Source organism: Carlito syrichta, unplaced genomic scaffold, assembly GCF_000164805.1.
Source record: "Carlito syrichta isolate Samal-C Ts95f unplaced genomic scaffold, Tarsius_syrichta-2.0.1 Scaffold54480, whole genome shotgun sequence".
Taxonomy (NCBI): domain Eukaryota; kingdom Metazoa; phylum Chordata; class Mammalia; order Primates; family Tarsiidae; genus Carlito; species Carlito syrichta.
In genome coordinates, this window is record NW_006998576.1 from 17,370 (window position 1) to 30,484 (window position 13,115).

The 13,115-nt window shown below is 37.8% G+C and overlaps 1 long non-coding RNA gene across 1 annotated transcript in view; it reads right to left on the bottom strand.

Moving 5' to 3' along the window:
• Positions 1–393: 393 nt before the first annotated feature.
• The window catches only part of LOC110594719, a 32,384-nt gene continuing 19,662 nt past the window's right edge, over positions 394–13,115 (bottom strand). Inside the window, exon 3 of the long non-coding RNA XR_002481412.1 lies at positions 394–473. This is a non-coding gene — a long non-coding RNA (uncharacterized LOC110594719). The remainder of the gene's footprint in view (positions 474–13,115) is intronic.

Sequence of the window (13,115 nt, forward strand, 5' to 3'; positions counted from 1 at the left end):
CTTTCTCCTTTTGCCGATTTTGCTCTGTATCTGCTTACTTTAATATATCATAGCTGTAGTCAACACATATATTGAGCCCTGTGCATCCCTCTAAGTGAATCGTCAAACTGAGTGTGGTCATGGAGACCTTGATCACATCCATTTTACTATCGATGGACATCTGGGTAGTTTCCAAGGGGTTTGGTTATTGTGCCAGACACAAAAGACTATGTGCTAAATGTTGTATGCTTTGAAATACACACACACATGCGCACACACACACACACACATACACCCACACACTCACTTGGTAGCTTACCTTAATGGTGTCTTTTGAAAAAGACAAATTTTTAGTTTTAATATGGTCCAATTTTTTCCTTTACGGTCAGCACTTTTTATGTCTCAATAAGAAATCTTTGCCTAAGATCATGGAGTCCTTTTCATATATTATGCTCTAGAAACTTTCATGTTTAAATATAGCATTCTCTTGGAACCTGTATGGTGCAAGGTAGGAGTCAATATTTTTCCATATAGATATTTGATTGACCCTGTAACATTAAAAAGACCATCGTCTGCAAAACCATATGGTTGCAACTCAGTCATATATCAAGTATTTTGCAAATAAGCATTTACCCTATTTTGTTCCATTGTTCTATTTGTCTATTCACTCACCGGTATTGTCATCATATTTTATCTATTGTAGTTTTATAATAAGTATTGATAGCTGATAGTGAGTTCTCCAGCTTTCTTCTATGTAAGATTGTCTTAGTTATTGTTAGCTCTTTGCATTTGCATATTAAGTAACTTGCCAACTTCCATGAAAAATACCTAATAAAATGTTTAGAGCATATGCATTAAATCTAGAAACCAGTTTGAGAGGATCTGACATCTTTATAATATTAAGTGTTTAAAGTCATAAACATGGTTCATCCCTCCACTTAGTCAAATTTTTGATTCTTCAAGTACTTTTATAGCTTTCTGTGTACAGGTCTCGCACATCATAGATTTATTCCTTACTTATGTAATTTTAATTGTATCATTTAAATTTTAGTGTTATTTTGTTTGTTGTCAAAATATACAAATATAAGCAAACTTTGTATATTGACCTGTCCATCACCTTGCTAGATTTTCTTATTAATGTAAATGGGTTTTCTGTAACTTTTTTTCTGAATTTTCTATGTATGCAATCATGTTATCCATAAAAAATAGCAATTTGATTTCTCACTGTTTCTAATTATTTAGTTTTTATTTATTCCTCTTTCCTTATTGTACTTATAACGATCTCTGTTAAATGTTGAATGGAAGTGGTATCTCTAAATATCTTTGTTCTATTTTGATTTGTAGGGAAATCTTTCAATATTTTACATTAGGCGTAATATTTATTTCATAATTTCCCCCCCCAAACTACTCTTTTAGTTTAAGGAAGTACTCTTTGAGTCCTATGGTAAGAATTTTTTCCTGTTTTTAAAAATCACAAATAAACATTGAATTTTATAAAATGCTTTTTTATATCTATTTAGATGATTAAATAATTTTCCTTTTATTTTCTTAGTGTAGGGAATTACATTGACTAATTTTTTGAACATTAAGTCAACTTTGAATTCCTAGAACAAATTCAATTTGGATTTGTTTTATTATAACTTGATTAGCTCCTGGATTTGATTTGCTAATGCTTTATTTAGTAATTTTGCACTATGTTATGAGAGAGGTTGGTCTGTAAGTTTCCTTTTTTGTTGTTGTTGATTTTGATATCAAGGTTAGCTGGTCTCATAAAATGAGTTGAAAAGTGTGCCCTCTTTTTCTGTATCTGGATGAGAATGAGTAAGATCAGTATCATTTACTTCTTAAATGTTTAGCAGGCTTTCATGAGAAGAATTTGGACATGGAATTTTATTTATGGGAAAGAATTAAATTACAGTTTCAATTTCTCCAGAACATATATGACAATTCAGATTTCTGATTGCATCTTATGTTAGTTTGGTAAATCATGCTTTTCTAGGATTTTGTCTATTTTATTTACATTTCAAAATTTATTGGTATGACATTTTTATAATATCCTTCGTTCTTCATGATATTAACAATTTATATATTCTCTTTTTTGGTTCATTTTGTCAGTGATTATTTATTTTATTAGTTTTTTTTCTATTTCATAAATTTCTAGCTGGCCACATTGGCTTACACCTGTAATTCCAGCACTCTGGGAAGTGGAAGCAAGAAGATTGCCTGAGTCCAGGGGTTTGAGACCAGCCTGGGTAACTTGGTGAGTCCTCGTCTCTACAATTAAAAAAAAAAAAAAACTAGCTGGGTGTGGTAGAGCATGCCTGTAATTACAGCTACCTTGGAAGACTGAGGCAGAAGGATCGCCTGAACTCAGTAGGTCGAGAAGATACTTAGGCAATTGTTTTTCAGCTTTTCTTCTTTTCTAATATATACATTTAAAACTTTAACTATCCCTCTTAATATATCCCACACATTTTGACATATCCTACTTTCATTGTTAACCAGTTCAAGATATTTTCTAAATTTTATTGTGATTTCTTTGATCTGTGGATTGTTTAGAATTTTATTGTTTACTGTATTGTTGATTTTTTAGTTATCTCTGTTTTTCTTTTCTTTCTTTTTTTAAAAATCCTTAATTCTCTCCGGGTCAGAGAATGCATTCTCTGTGATTTCAATCATCTAAAATTTTCAGAGGCTCTTTATGGCTCAAGTCATTTTTAGCAAATGTTCTAAGTGTACTTGAAAATAACAGATATTGGGGTTGTTGAGTGTAGTATTTCTATATGTCACTGTGCCAACAAATTATTAATCATGTCTACCAAGTTTTTTATACAGTTATTGATATTTTGCCTTCTTGTTCTTTGAGTTACTAAGAGAGATGTGTTAAATTCCCTATGATTATGAGTCTGTATACATCCTCTTTTAACTATCTTAATATTTTATTTACACATTTAAAACTATATTTTGAAGTACATTCAAATTTAGAATTGTTATCACTTTCTGATAACAGTTATTTTTATTATTAAATTCTTTTATTTATTTTTAGTAATTCTTTCTCAATTGAAATCTACTTGTCAGATTATTATGCACTTCCTTTCATTTGGTTGATATTTAAAGGATGTACCACTTTCTATTATTTAACTTGCAAACGTTTTGGTTTCTTACACCTAACTATATATTAAGTTGTCTTTTTTGTAAGCAGCATGTTATTGCTATTGTTTAAAAAATCTTGTCTGACAATCACTGTGTTTTAATTGGAGTATTTATTTTAATTATTTTTAATGTAATTTCAAATCTATTTGAATTTAAATACAGCATTTACTATTTGTTTTCTATTTGTTATGGTTTTAACTTATCATTTTCTTCTCCTTTCCTTATTTATTTTGGATTAATTTTAAAATTATTATTTCTATCTCCTTCTCTATCTTACTGTTTGTGATTGGCCTAGAGAGTATACCATACATCAAATAAACTGAATAAGTTAAATAGAGACCTTATTAGGGGTCTTTCAAAAATTATAATTTTTACCACTTTCTGAGCAGTTCTAGAACTTTACAACATTTTAACTCCATTTACTCCTATACAACCTTTTATACTATTCATGCATCTTAATTTTGTATATATTTAAAACCCCTAAAGACATTGTTATGGACTGAATTGTGTCCCTCCACAAATAATTTACAAGTTGAAGTACTAACCCTCAGTACCATCGAATATGACTATATTTAGGAAAGTATGAGGCAAAATGAGGTCATTAAGATGGGCCCTAATCTGACTAGTGTCCTTATTAGAAGATATTAGGACAGAGACACACACAGACGGAAGACCATATGAGGACACATTCAAGACGAGGAAAGGGCCTCAGGAAAAACCAGTTCTACCCATACCTTGATATTGGAATTCTGGCCTCCAGAACTGTGAGACAATACATTTCTTTTGTAAACCCCCAGTTTGTGGTACTTTCTTATGGCATCCAGAGAAGACTAATACAGACATTATTATTGTTATTGTTTTAGACAGTTATGTCCTTGTACTTACCCTGTTCTTTATTCTTCATACATCACTATGCTCCCTTCAGGATGATTTTCCTATTTATGGTCAACTTCTTTAGAATTTCTTTTTGAATTGGTATGCTTATATCAAATTGTTCCTGCTTTGTTTGTCTGACAACACCTTTACTTTGCTTTTAATTTAGTAATTGGGAAAATGTTAATGAATACAATAATATTATTTTTGAACAATCACTTGTGCCAAGCACTGTGTTTAGTATTCCATGTAATTATTTTAATTAAATATTTATAGTAGTCCAATTAAGTGGACATTGCCATCTCCACTTTACAATTAATAAATCTGAGATTTTTCAAGGTAGCCTAGCTAGTAAATAACAAAAGTTTACCATTATTTTGAAGGATATTTCCCCTGGGCATTGGATTCTAGGTTGACAGTTATTTTCTTTTTAGCGTTTAAGAAGGTCATCCCATTGCCTCTGGTTTTTATTGATCTATTGAAAAGATAGCTTTATCCACACATTTTGTGTATGTATACGTGAACATGAAAGATACACAGGAATGTGTAATAATTATTGCTTCTGAGGAGGTTAAGGAAGAATGAGCTTCTAGAGACCCCACATTTCTTGACACATGACCTTGATCCCATTCATCTTGAAAGCCAGAATAGTCAGTTGAGTCTTTCTCACAATGCCATCTTTCTGGTTCTGATACTTCTGTCTCCCTCTTCGCTACTCAAGGACCCTCGTAATCACTCAGTAAGTTCGGGATAACATCTTTGTTTGCTGATCTGCAACCTCAATCCTATCTGCATGCTTAATTCTTCCTTCTTGCCCTGTAACATAACACAGTCACAGGTTCTGGGGATTTGGACATAGACCACTTTGAGAGTATGGCAGGGAGATGCATAACACAAGTGAAACATAAAAGGTAGAACTTCATATTGGGGGAGTGGAACTGCAAAATACTTTAGCAGGCTAGGTTCTTCAAGGTGAACCTAGAAGCACAGCCTGTTTCTTTGGAGGCCACAAATCATGGGTTGACTAGGGCAATCTCAATTTCATATATCCTTTGCCCATTGTTTCCCCAAATATACTCAGATTATGTGTCCTGGTTCTGATGCCCCAAATCCCAGTTACAAAAAAGGGACACTATGGATGCTAATTATAGGTGGCTCCTCCCCAAGAATGACTGACTGCATTCCCCTTTTCATCAAATTGAAAGTTACCTGCCAGAGTGGGTAATACCTTTGTTTTACTATGAGCCATAAGAGGCCACAATCTTGTCTAAGTAAATATGTACTGTGTGTGCTGACAGCACTTCTTCACTTTTTTGGTCTCATCAAGAAATGTACAAAGGCTTTCTGCCCATTCAAAGAAGGCCTTTGTTGGCAACCAGCGACTCTCAGTAGTAAATAATACCAGCCACAATTAACCATGAGTCTGGGACTGTGCCAACAACTTTACATATAAGCTGTACTCGACTGTCAGCTTTCTGACACAAACTCCTGTTCTTTCTTTGCCACTCCTGTGCCAGGGCCTTCCACAGTGCTTGGCTCAGAATAGGTGTTCAATAAATACTAGTAATATGAATGATTCCATTGACTTGTCATAAAATCTTTAAGATGCTATGCTTCCTCTGTTTTATTGCTTAGAAACAGGCTCAGAGAAGCTAAATGACTCCTTGTAACCACAGAGTGTAAACAGCAGAACTGGGATTCAAAGCCAAGTCTGACTCTGGAGTCCCAGCTCTTAGCTTCTATGCTCATCAAGCTCCCATTCAGTGTAGTCTGCATGGCAGATCATGCCCCAAAGAGTACACAGCAAGTAAAATTTGGGAGTCAGGTCTGCAAGCTGAAGTCAACAAGAACCAATATAAAATGACTGAGATTAGCCACTTGGAGTGACAGCTTGTGGCTGGGACATTAGCAAGTTTTCCAAGTTTCCTTGAGGGAAGACAAAGTGCATTTTAAGTGTAGAAAATAGTGCAGTTAAGGTGGCTGTGATGGTTAATTTTATATGTCAACTTGGCTAGGTCATGATGCATAGTTTTTGGTCAAATACCAGTCTAGAAGTTGCTATAAAGTTTTTTGGTTTTGTTTTGTTTTAATGTCCAATTGATATTTAAATTAATGACACTGAGTAAAGAAGATTACTCTCCATAATGTAAATGGGCCTCATCTAATCAGTTCAAGACCTTAAGAAAAAAAGACTGAGGCCCCTGAGAAGGAAGGAATTCTGCCTCCAGATGACTTGAGAAGGCCTTTAGACCTGAGCTACAGCCTTGACTCTTCCCTGGGTCTCCATCTTACCAACCTATCCTATAGATTTTAATTTGCCAGTCCCATAATTATGTAACCCAGTTATTTAAAATAAATCTTTCTCTCTCTCTCTCTTCATACATACATCCCATCTATAGGTTCTGTTTTTTTTGGAGAATCCTCACAAATACAGTGACTAGGGTGTAGCCTCAAGAAGATGTGCCTGGGAGGCAGATACTGAAAGAAAACTGACCATGTTGCAGCCCAAGTATGTGGTCCAATCCTGAGATTCTGTGATTGCGCAAATCGAAGGGCAAGGTCTTTTAGGAGCATACTCGGGAGACAGCCAAGTACTGTGTCTGCGTGTCTTTATCTAGGAGTAAGGAGCCTGGGGTTGTGGTCCCATCTCTCCAGGGTAAGTCTTTTCACGAAGACTTGTAAGCTGCCAGGCTAACTGGGGTTCACAGACACATTGCTGAAAATCTTCCCACACTCTACTCTGACTCTTGGTTCATCTAGTCACATTTGGACTACGACTTGGTTTCCTGAGAGTGCTTCCCAGGGGAATGCTACACCTTGACAGACAGAGGACGTTTGTAGACTCAGTTAGCAAATTGGTTATCATATTAATTCTTCAGCCGCTCTTGTGTTTGGTTAGCAAAGTGTCTGTCTTAGGTGGAGTTCCCTGAAATAGCTCTGAGGGAATCACTTGTTTGTGTAAAGTGATTCATCAAGGAAGTGCTCCTGGAGAGAGCATGGGAATGTGTGGGGGACAGCAAGACAGGGGAGGGGAGAAGCCCAATTTAGGTCTTCACTTGAGCTCAGACCTGTCCAGCCCAACTTCAGGAGACCTGTGCAAGTTACAACTCAGAGTTGCCTCAACTCTAAGCAAGGGAACTGGGCTTTCATGCTTCTGCAGCCTCCCTTCAACAGTTAATGGGCACGTAGGGGCTCTTCAGCATTTCCAGCTCTTCTTCTACATGCTACAAGGCAGAGAAGCCCAGTAGTCTAATGCCAATCTCTCAAAGGCGATCTATAGGTCCTGGCTTTTGATGGAAGTTAAAGCACATTAAAGTGAAGTTAGGGTTATCCCCCCACCATGAATCAAACAGGATCACGAACAGCCCTGACATTGTCCTCTTCAAAGTCCTTCCCAGGACTTGCCAAAGTTCTACCTGTAACTTTACAGCAGACCTCACCCCCACAACTCCACTCAGCAGTTACTGTGTCTCTCTGACTTCTCACCTTCCCAACTCCATTGCAGGCAGGATCCAATGGGGGTAGATGTAATGTCTCTTCTTCTCCCCTTTTCTTCCAGTGCCTCATTATTGAGAAGTTCTCTTTATGCTCTGGGCAGTACTAATAGAAACAGAATTAACTTCTCACATATACAGAAGCAATAGCTACCAGCTTTATGGTCACTTAGGCATTGTTTTATTTGCCACATTATTTACTGGGTAGTGACCAGGTGCTTGACACCCTGGATACAGGAGGAAGAAGGAAGACACAGACACTGACACTGCCTTTTTGGAGCTAACAGTGTAGAGTTACTTGAGTCAATATACAGTCACTAGCTACATGCGGCTATTTAAATTTAAACTAATTAAAATTAAATCAAAAGTAAGAATCAGTTCTTCTGTCATACTAGCGCCACTACAAGTGGCTAGTGGCTCCTGTATTAGGCAGTGCAGCACTAGAACAGCCCTGGTCTAGAGAACAATAAAGGATAAAAACCTCTAGAGTGTTCTAAAGGCAGAGCTCTTGTTTAATAATGCCTTATTAATTACCACTCTGGAGTGGCTATGGGCATCATGAGTGCCCCTTATTCTCATATGTCCTTGAAGTCTCACAGAAGGTGTTGACACCTGTGATATATCCAGCCTAATGATATCCCTGGGGATGCAGAAAGGGTTTACCATTCTCAGCTAATAATTTAACTCAATAGAGGATAGAATGGAGGTTTGGGAGGCTTCAATTCACAGTGAGTATGTTGTAGAGGTGGGTCTTCCACACAGGTATTTTGACTCCTAGGCAGAATACTTCCTAGTTCAGCAACATGTTATAGACATAATGAGTTCTTGGTATAGTGGGATTCTTTTAGACTGGCACTGAGTCCTTGGGGATACAGCCACACTAGCCCTGTAGGCGACAAAGTAAAATCTGGTACTTCCTGTAAACAGTTATGTTTGGGAGACATTTGAAACCTAAAACATTATATTGTGTCCAATAGTTTGTAACTAGATTAGTTAGAGTTCTTCAGAGAAATAGGAAAAATAGGCTATAAATATATAGGAAGAGTTGTATTATGAGAGATTGGCTCAAACAATTATGGAAGCTGAGAAGTCCCATAGTCTGCTGTCTTCATGCTGGAGAACCAGGAAAACCAGTGGTGTGGTTCCAATCTGAACCCAAAGGCGTGAGAACCAGGGGAGGCACTGGCTATGTTCCAGTCCAAGCCCAAAGACCTAAGACCTGGGAGTGCAGACGTCCAAGGGCAGGAGAAGATGGTTGCCATAACTCAAGCTGAGAGTGAATTCACCCTTCCTCTACCTTTTTTTTCCTATTCAGGCCCTAAATGGATTGGATAATGCCTGTCTGCTTTAGGAGGAGGATCTTCTTTATTCAGTCTGCTGGTTAAAATGCTCATCTCTTCTGGAAATATTCTCACAGACACACCCAGAATAATGTTTGACCAGCTATCTGGGCATCCCTTAGCCCAGTCAAATTAATACAGAAGATATCATGGTAATATATGTTATTTTTCTTTCCTCGTTTTTTCCTGCAACTTCCTTTTATTTTTAGGTTCATAAGTCAACATGTTCATGTAAATGGCAAAGGTGTTTGGAATAAAGACTGTTCCTAGTATTTTACATCTATCAGCCCAGTTTATCTTCATAGTAAGTAGGTACTGCAGGTACTGAAATTATCACTAGTTTACAGTAAAAAAAAAAAAAAAAGGTCCAGAGAGGGTAAGTGACTTGCTTAAGGTCACATAGCTAGTAAATTATAGATCCACTATTTGAACACAGGCCCATCTAGCTCCAGAACACCAAACCATTGGCCACATTGCCTCTCAGGCCATGAGGACACATTTACATATGTAGTAATATCACATTGTTAAATACAAATTTCACAATGTGCATTTTGTGCCCTAACAATTGTTTTCAGAGGTGAAGGTTTATAATGATTCATTAGAGTATTGCATTTTTCAAATCTTTTGGAAAGTGACCTTTACATAATAAATTAATACAATTGATCTATTCTTTTCATTTTTCATTATAAAAGTCCATAAATAGTCCATGGTGCCTAAATAAATGAAAATACGCTTTTTGTTCATTTCTGAAGCTTCTATTTTCAACATTGGCCTCTCCCAGAGCATCAGGTGGGGCTCCTGGTAGAGAACAGAAACATCTCTAGCTAGCCTAAGCAGAAAGGGACTTGGTACCAGGTCTAAGGTATTTACACAATTGTATGGCTCTTTGTGAAAGTGCCAGTGACTCTTGGCCTCCACACTTGCATTTCTTGCTTTTGTTGAGAGTGGAAGATTTGCTACTGGGGCTGTAGCAGGCTAAGAGACAGAATGATGGCCCCTGACACAACTTGGAAAGTGGCCACGTCACTGAAGGGAGCTACCCAAGCAGGTTGCTGGAGACAATTGGTCTTTGCCATGATCCATGGCCCAAATGAGGCTTTACATCTGCCTCTCTTTCACTTTACCCATTTTTGAATTCAAGTCTGGCCTCAGTACATCAGACTGGCAGGTCCAAGAGGCAATACAATCTGGGAAATGCAACTTTTACTTCGCTGGCCTTTGCGGGATGACTGACACACCAGCAGGGAGCTGGAATGAATGCCTGGAGAGCCAGTCCATGGTACTCATTGCAGTCCACCATTCGGACTCCTCACCATTCACATGCACCATCTCTTATGGTTATACTTCTCAACAGGAACAGTATTAACCTGTTCCTGACATAATGCAACTAATCATGCACAAATATGCTCATCCTTTCCTCAAAAGGAGAGACCCCAGGATCCTTCAGCAGTTGGTGATGTTCTGTCTTCCTCCATTTCATTCCCAATTCCATTTTAATTTCCTAAAACCCAAATATCAAAGTATACAGCTAACCACCAAAAATATACTCTACATAAAAGTAGCATAGAAAAGAGTGATTAAAGAAAGAAAAGTTGGTTAGTATGCATACATACATACCTAACAGAGAAATAAATAAAATACATGTGTAGGTACTATAATACTGGTTTTTATAAGTAGCCAGAACTACCATATTTCATATTTATACATTTCTTTATTACCCATTCCATGCTCCCTTTGCCCTCCATCAGAACCTCAGTTTGTTTGGATTTTTTACTTGCAGAGGTGATGGAAAATTTATGCACAAGAGTTCAAAGTGCTGATGAATTTATATGACTTGACTGCAAATGGTCTTTAAGAATAATAGTGAGAGGCACTATGCCACTGCCTATATTATGACTCTATGGTCACTGATTCAAAGCACAAACTACCTCCCTTGTAACAGGAGTGCAACCTCACAGATTGTTGTCTCCCACCCAATGCTGTGAGTCTCCCATAGGCCATTCTACCACTCTGTATGTCTGGTTGCTTCTGAGTAGTGGGAAACATGGTAAGAACAGTAGATCCCATGAGCAAACTCATCACATTTCATCTTTTGCTATAAAATGGAATTTCCTGGTCAGAAGCAATATTGGGTAAAATACCACATGATGAAACATCATTCAGAAAGTCCATTAATGGTGTTTTTGGAAAAAGTAGGGAAAAGCTAAGAGTACAAATCAAATCCACATCTTGAAAATATCTTCTCTAGTGAGAAAGAAACACTGCCTCTTCCATGATGAGGGGGTCCAGTGTTATCAACCAGCCACAAAGTGACTGACTGCTCTTCCCTGGAGTGAGTAACTGAGAAAAGATTCTGAATGACATCCACAGACTGAACCACCCTATCTACCTCTGCTGGGAGGTCTTTCGGTGAGTGTCACTTGAGATAGAAATGTCTTCATGCTCTGGACTCCTTCTGGGAGGTTCATCTACAAATCTCTCTCCCAAACTTCCTTGTTAGTAATTCTCTTGTTTTGAATTAACCATTTGGCTTAGCTAACTGGCTAACCATTCAAACACAGCTTACAAATCAGTGTAAAGCCATACATCTAGTCACCTTTTTTTCCAGATAGAGTGATCTATCAGATGTACCACTCAAAATTCTGCCCTTGAGACAATATCTTCCCTGCTGTGCTTCGGGACCATCTCTAATTGGGTATATAGTGCTAGGGATCCTTCTCTGATTGGAATCTACATATCTGCAGACTAATGTTGAATTGTTTTCTTTCTCAGTCATCTGGTCCTAGGGAATGTCATATGAAGCCATATATATAGGTTGAAAGAGAGGCAGTGATGCAGCAAGAGTAGATGCCAAGGGAATAGAAGCCACCTGTGAATGCAAATTACTTATACTTTTAGGACTTACCCAGACCCGATTTGTATACTTCACTGCTACTGACAATGGACTACTTTTGGGCATGCGTGACTGGTGAATTTGTAGATCAGAATAACAAGCTCATGATGTGTGGCTCACATTTCACATGCATTTATACCTCCAAAAGATACTAGCAACAAACCATTGAGCCACTGAGGTATTCCTCAAGGGGACAGACATGAGCTTACTCCAAAATCCTAGGACCTGTGCTGTTTTTCTCTGTGAGGTCTTACTACATCCTACACATAGTAGCCTGTTCTGTCACAGACATTTTGAGGTACTGGGTCACAGACTCTAGTGACAAAGCTGCTTGCACTGAAATCTGAACCAGATGGAAAAGCCTTCTCTTGTAGGCTCCACTCAAATCTGGCTGCCTTGAGCTACTCAGTAAATGACTTATATCAGTATAACCAAATTTGGAACAAGTTGTTTCTATACTACAAATATATTTGCAAGATCTGTACCTCTTTGTTAATGATGGAAGTGCAAGGTAGAACTTGTCTTTAATTTCAAAGGGGAAATTCTATCATGTTCCAGACCACTACAATATAACAGAAATTTAAATAAACTATCAGACTCTGACATTCTTAAGGAGCTTATCTCTCACTTTCTGACACCTATTCATCATATCAAGGCATCTAGGTGCCTGCTCTTTCCTGCTCACTAGTCCTATCAGTATGAAATAATCAATGCAGCAGATCAGTGGTGGTATGTTCTGCAGACTAAACATGACATACAAGACATAGAATGAATGTAGTTTGAGTAAGGCAGTGAAAGTGCACTGATGTCCCTACTAGGTAAAATAAAAATGTTTTTGATCTTCTCTTCTTATTTAAGAGAGCAAAAAGTGTTTTCTGGATCAATAGTTGTATACAAGGCTTCAGTGACTGTATTGATTTGTTCTAGTAAATAGTCTATATCTAGAATAGCACCTACATTTGGAGTCACTGGTGGATTGAGTTTACAATGGTCCACTATTGTTCTCCAAAATATACCTGTCTTACAGGCTAAGCATAAGTCAGAAAGGGTTATAATAGGAATCTTCACTCTTAATTTTTTCAAATCTTTGATGACAGTCTTAATCTTTGAAATCCCCTTGACTCAGCCGGGCTCGGTGGCTCAGCCTGTAATCCCGCACCTTTGGGAGGCTGAGGTGAGGGGATTGCCTGAGCCCACGGGTTCGAGACCCACCTGGGCAGTGAGACCTCATCTCTACAATAAATCAAAAAATCAGCTGGGTGTGGTAGTGCATGCCTGTAATTCCAGCTACTTGGAAGGCTGAGGCGGAAGCATCGCTGGAGCCCAGCAGGTCGAGGCTGCAGTGGCCGGGAGCGGCCACTGCACTCCAGTCTGGGTGAGAAT